At 39.2% G+C, this 6,769-nt stretch overlaps 1 long non-coding RNA gene across 1 annotated transcript; it reads left to right on the forward strand.

Annotated features, from left to right (window-relative positions):
- Window positions 1-4,435: 4,435 nt before the first annotated feature.
- On the forward strand, window positions 4,436-5,096 carry LOC106674584 (uncharacterized). The gene is made up of 3 exons (XR_013101546.1): window positions 4,436-4,505; window positions 4,603-4,885; window positions 5,018-5,096. It is a non-coding gene; the product is annotated as an uncharacterized LOC106674584 (long non-coding RNA).
- Window positions 5,097-6,769: the final 1,673 nt, after the last annotated feature.

The following is a 6,769-nucleotide window of genomic DNA, read 5'->3' on the forward strand; positions in this document are numbered from 1 at the left end:
CTTAAGTTATTAAGGTTTTTGGCAGACAATTTACTGTAAATTATATAAAATTTAACACAGAAAAGCAATCTTACTTTGCATCCACTATGTGTGTGATAATAGCAGCAAGGGCAGGTGTTCTTATAATAAGTGCATAATTGGCATGGCTGTAAGGACGGTGCCAAAACCTTGGCTCTGTCCTGTTGCGGTTTACTCAGTCCTCACTCAGAGTCCATAGAGCCGAGCCCCGCATATTTGTGCTTTGCGGTAATACTGATATTTTATTGAAGCAGAGCAGAACTGAAGTGAACTTAACAGAGCATCAGAGGGAGGTAAGAGACTCCAAGTGCAAGATACACACAAGCATACATCCTTGTATGCATTTCCTTTTTACAGTGAGAGAGCAGGTTCCAGTGTTATAGGCTTTTAGTCACATTTTACATAAAGATCGCTACACAATGAAACCAATTCATTTTTCTCAGCAGTGCACACACACACAAGCAAAACATTCTGGTTTCTTCATTCCTTTTATTTCCACTGATAGGCACTATTACAAAATCCAGCTCTTTATCTGACAGTGTTAGTGTGTTAGATTCATGTCTTATGTTAGGGTTTGTTAAATTAATATGCACAGTGTCATGTCCAGTTATTTTTAATGTCTGGTAACATACATTAAAAATACTGCCATAAATTTAAGTAAAGAGCATTGTCAATTTGACACAAGGTGGAGTGAGAGACTCTGTATCTATAACTGCGCAAAGGATGTAGAATAAAATACACACTTCATATTTTATTTAAAGGGATTCCTTATTTTTAAACATCATGGTTAGTGTCGATACTTATAGGTATATAGTGACTTCCCTAAGGCTGAAACGTCTCCAATGTTTGTCTGAAAGTTATCCAAAAAACAAAAAAAACAAATGCAAAAGTCTGAGATGAAGACACAAGCCTGTCTCAAACTGAATTTTATTTTCAAGGTTTGATAAGACCATAGGTCCATCTCATAAACCCATTAGGAATCAGAGCACATACTAATACAGAGAGAGGCACTGATATACAAAACAGTTCATCTCCTCCTTTCAAACAGGGAATGAGATACAGTGAGCTCACACTTTCAAATGACTCTTTATGGTTAAGCGTTAAACTAAATTATAAAAAATAAATGATACACATTGACTAAACATGAGCTACAGTAACTCAAATGTTAGTCTGCTGCTGCTTTTTTAATCTTCTCCTTCTTCTTTCCTTTGATAGTCCTTTACACTAGGCAACTCCTCTTAAGTCATGAGTGAAAAGGAGGTATTCACTGTGTACCTTAGAGCGATGGGGGAAAGGGCCAGCTGTATGCATGTATATGAGTATATTTGAGGGGCGCTATGGCTGGAGAGGGTTGTAGAGTCACTCCTGATGTGTGGATTTTGAGAGGTCTGTCAACTCAGTCAAACTCACAGCAGGCCAATATAACCCTGAGGCCACAAGGAAATTTCCCAATGCTCTGGATAGTCAATCCACCAATGAAAGTGCACATATGGAGTTTATTTTCATCTTGCTCGGCTGCTCATTCAATGCAGTCCTTCCACAGAAGTACACAAGAAAATTATAAATACGAATTTGACACCAAAGCACATATCTAAGGAAAAAATCCAGCCAGTCAGAAAAGATGCAAATAGGTTAAAAACTGAGGTCTAGCTGTGTGCATACATATGTGTATATTTGAGGTGTTTTGGGGGGTTTTAACAGCAGTAAGACCGCTTTACTCTTTGTTCAAAGTTAACTGTATGCTCTCTGAGACACACTGCCTGTGTGTTTGGAGCTCTGATCACTCTAATGCTGGGCTTACACTGTGCGATTTTTGGCCCATTTTGAGCCGATTTTTGAGTCGTGCGACCGTTTTGGCGATCGGCCCGATTTTGGCCTTCATCGTTCGTCGTGCATCGTGTAGTATACGTGGGGTAACGAGACGCGATTAAAGTGTCATGCGAGGAGGGGGTGTCCAGGGGGTTCCGGGTGAGGAGTGTCCAGAGAGGATCCAGAATATGCTTGGAGTGAGGGACTTGGCAGGGATTTAGCACAAAATAAATATTGTCTTAGAAGTTAATCATTTTAACGCTGAGTGCGCTCTCAAGCGCAAGAATGTGTTAAAGACTTTGATGAGTTCTAATTACTCTCTAAATTCTGATAATATTGAGGTTATTGTGCCCATCCCTAAAAATCTTAGAAACTTGTTGTCTAACCTTGGAATGACAGGAATCTTATTTGACCAGGATGTGTCCTTCAGTGTGCATATTAAACAAATGCGTAGCATGTTGCATTGTGCAATACCTCTGCTATTAGAAACATCTCAGAGTGATGCTCTGAGACAGGATAAATTCATGCTTTTATTTCTTCTAGGCTCAACTATTGTAATTCATTATTATCAGGTTGCTCAACAAGCTCCCTAAAAATCATTAGATGATCCAAAATGTTGCAGTCGGTACTCACAGGGAGTAGAAAGTGAGATTATGTCTCTGCCATTTTGGCTTTTCCTCAGTCCCTGTTAAGTCCAGAATTTACCTTAAAATCCATCTTATCTTAAAAAAAGACCTAATAATACCATATCACCCCTGTATAGCACTTTGATGTCAGACTGCTAGTTTACTCCTAGAGTATTTAACAGTAAAATGGAAAGCACCTTTCACCTTTCAAGCCCCTCTTCTGAAATTTTGAACACAACATGGTCCAAACCAGGTTCCGTGGTCAACATAAGTTACCATGGTGATCGCCAAGTAAAAAAGAGCCACTTTCGTGACACAGAAAACTGTAATCAACAGTTCACTAGCCCATTAAATGCCACTTTTTAGTACACCCCTATACAACAGGCTGCATGTAGTAGCATACATGAATGATTGTTCTGTTTTTTGACATTCAGTAAAACTCAAATGTAAAAATGTAAAAAGACAATTCATCTTGCCAAGCATCAAGTTATGCACTGAATCACACTTCATTCCAGCCACTGGGAATCCATCCATTTTAAGAGTGCACATTGTAGACAATGACAGTTTCCCCACTTTTCCAAAGATGACTTCACAAATGATTGTGTGTCACGATGGTTCACCAACCATACAAGTTGGGTACTCTGGGGGCCATGCACTGATGTTTTCATTAACAAATAGAAATAAAATGAGAAAAAAAATTATAATGACAAAAGACAGATCCATTGACAGAGGTCACACTTCTGCAGCTACAAAAAATGAAATCATGTTCAGCAAACAATGAAGGGTAATGGGTTTCTGTAACAGATGGTATTTAATTTTTAATTGAATGAATAAGGGCAAATGCCAACTGTTACATTATTTCCATTAATATGGAAGTGTGTAGTGAAACTGAAAATAATGATAATTTAGATTTAATTATGTGTCCAGATTAATAGCTTTCTCACCCTCCTCCATCCTGTGGTCTTAATGACAATAAATAAATGGGAGTTTGTGTTGTTATTTACATTTTTTAACAGAATCATTTACATTTTTTTCTTTCTTGGTCCTTTTAAATCCTTCCTGGTTTGTATAAAGCCGCGGTCTTCCTTTAGTATGCTACATTTAATTTTTTGTTAAGGTTTTTGGTGAAAGTAAAATGTGAGGTAAAGTGCAAGTAACATGGGAAACTTGAATGTGAAAAAGTAGCTTTTTAACAGCACAAGGTCTTTTATGCTATTCAGTCTTTTGTTAGCTTTTCTGTCTTCGAAATGCTTTAGTGGCAGGTAACTATTACAGTTTTTTACAGTCGCTAACAAGCGTTTGTCCAAACAGTTGTCACATTTGCAAAACTCTAAACACAATTAGCACAGGATCGGTCTGTTGTGGCCATACCATTCACACATTTCATGTCGTGTTCACCCAATATGCAGTCAGTGAACACATTTCCACAATGCTTACATTTTCTTAACAGACAAGTTATACCTCCCAACAAAACTATGGACTGTTCTTGTAGTATCTACGAATGTTAACACACAACATCCCACAATAGCAAAAACAATATTCCAAACCGTAGATACAGTATAAAAACCTCTGCCCCTGCAATGATATCAGTACAAAAACAATATCAATATCAAAAATATATCTCAGCTGTAAACAAACAAACAATTGAATAATTGACACACAGCTGATTTATGTTGGGTAAATTGGGCCAACCACACCTTCTTCCATTCTGGCTTAGACTCAGTGGGGTTCATAAGGCAAGACCTTGAGGAGTGATGTTTTTGGAAACAAAAAAAAGACAAACACTGTAATGTCTGGTCGAGGAGGAGTAAGAGCAAGGGGCCCAGAGAGAAGAGCAGGCCCAAGGAGAGGGCAAGGTATAGGTGTAAGAATGTGTGGTGGTGGCATTCCAAGGGCTGCAAGAACAGTAGTCAGTGATGAAATCCGTGCCACTATCATTGACCATGTAATCAACCATGGTCTTTCACTAAGAGAGGCTGGTAAAAGAGTGCAGCCCAATTTGAGGCGGTCAACGGTTGCCTCCATTATACGCACCTTTCAACAAACCAACAGGTAAGTATTGCATTTTACATGGATTGTTCCTATTCTACTTGACATGTCAATATGGTCATACAGTAATGCATATGTTGAATTGTCTGTCTTTCTAAAGAATGCAACGTCTTCCACCCTCTGGGGGAAGAGGAAAGCTCCTCAGTAATGATCAGGAGCTTGCCATTGTGGAAATGGTTACTGCAAATAATGCAATAAAACTGCGTGAAATACAAACCAGAATTGTGGCGGACCATGAGATATTCGACAATATCGATAGAATCAGCCTCACAACCATTTCGCGGACATTGTCCAAACATAGAGTGCGGATGAAGCAGCTCTACACTGTTCCCTTTGAGAGGAACAGTGAGAGGGTCAAGGAGCTACGACGACAATATGTCCAGGTACAGTGTATATTCAATCCAATGTCCAGTTCTATAAGCTTTGCACTTTGCAAGTAGGTAACCTACACAATACTAGGTTACAGTACAGTATGGTATACAGTACTAACATGACTTACATAAACTTTGTTTCAGAGAGTTATGGAATTGGAGGCCAACCAGGCCCCTCATGAATTCATATACATCGATGAGGCAGGATTCAATCTGGCCAAAAGGTGTCGACGTGGACGGAATGTAATTGGAAAAAGGGCCACAGTTGATGTGCCAGGACAGAGAGGGGCAAACATTACCATGTGTGCAGCAATTGCAAATGCAGGATTACTCCTTCACAAATGTCAGGTTGGACCCTATAATACAGAGCGCTTGCTTGCCTTTCTCAATGATCTCCACCAGCGCCTGGTTCCAGAGCAGGGTCAGGAGGGTGAAAACATGAGGACCTTTGTAATTACCTGGGACAATGTGGCTTTCCATCACTCGCAAGCAATAACAACATGGTTTGAAGTCCACCCAAGACTGGTGAGTCTCTTCCTTCCACCCTATTCACCTTTCCTCAACCCCATAGAGGAGTTCTTTTCTGCATGGCGGTGGAAGGTTTATGACCATCAGCCACATGACCAGATGTCCCTCCTTGAAGCCATGGATGCTGGCTCCAGGGACATCACAGTTGACGATTGCCAAGGGTGGATCCGACATACCAGGCGGTTTTATCCCAGGTGCATCGACTTGGCTGACATCAGATGTGATGTTGATGAAAACATGTGGCCTAACCCTGAAGATCGCAGAGATTAGATGCAACTTTTTTGCCTTTTTTTAGCCCCCCCTCCCCCCCTTTTTATCTTGGCTTTTTGCTGTTGTTTTTTTGTTCAGAATGCTCTTGTGTGTTTCATGGATATTTTGTTCACTGTAAGCAATACTGTAAAACTTTCTCTGTCCTATCATACCGTGTTTCTACTGTACCTCCTGTGGTAAACAGTAAAGAAACAAAAACTTGTTTGCTTTTTACTGGAATGCTTTTGAATGTGAACATTACTGTACATGTGGACATACAGTTACCAACCAAGACATTTCTGGTGTCAATATGGTGGATTGCATGTTTCGCATGCAAATACCTGTGAAACTGAAACATAAAAGTCTATGCAGTTTTTGTAATGTCAATAATAGCCAGTATTTTGAAACCTGGTGTACTTTGATTGACTGCATGTACCTTGTGAAGTGAAAACAAGTGTTATTCTTTGACAGACTAATTTCATTTTGAGTCAGATTTATAGTGTTTTTGTACAGTTAGTGTGTGCAGAGAAAGATGTGTTCTAATTTTGAAATGAGGAGTTAGTATATATTTAACAAAGTGTATTTTTGGGAAGGATATTATCCATTTGGCCAATTGTGTTTTGTAGGTGTGGGTCTGTGTTAAGAGTTTAGAAAAAGTATCTGAAGTATGGGTAGGCGCTTGTTAGCGACTTTAAAAAACTGTAAATGTATCTCCCAAGGATTTCTAGCTTTTTTCTGACTCTTATACCTTGGTGTTTCCTCTAAGTCTTTTTGCACATTTTCTTCTTTGTACATGTCTCTGTATGCATGCTGCACCACTGTATGTTGAGCAGTTTAATAGACTATGAGATCAAAAGGATGCAATAAAGTGATTTCTAAGGTCTGTTTTTGAGTCAAAGTAGGCTGCTGAAGTGTACAAAAAAATTGGAATCAACTGGACCTTTTCAAAATAAAGTTTGTAAGGTCCACAATAGTCGATGACATTTTACCTCCTTTATTGTCAGATTTGTGTCCATCATGAATGAAACAACCTTGAGTACTCAGCATCCCTTGTGAGCATTTTTATGGATATTCATGTCTGTAGTGATGTCAGTTAAGGCCACACACATCTTTCTATAT

The sequence above is a fragment of the Maylandia zebra genome, linkage group LG14, assembly GCF_041146795.1.
Source record: "Maylandia zebra isolate NMK-2024a linkage group LG14, Mzebra_GT3a, whole genome shotgun sequence".
In the NCBI taxonomy this organism is placed as follows: domain Eukaryota; kingdom Metazoa; phylum Chordata; class Actinopteri; order Cichliformes; family Cichlidae; genus Maylandia; species Maylandia zebra.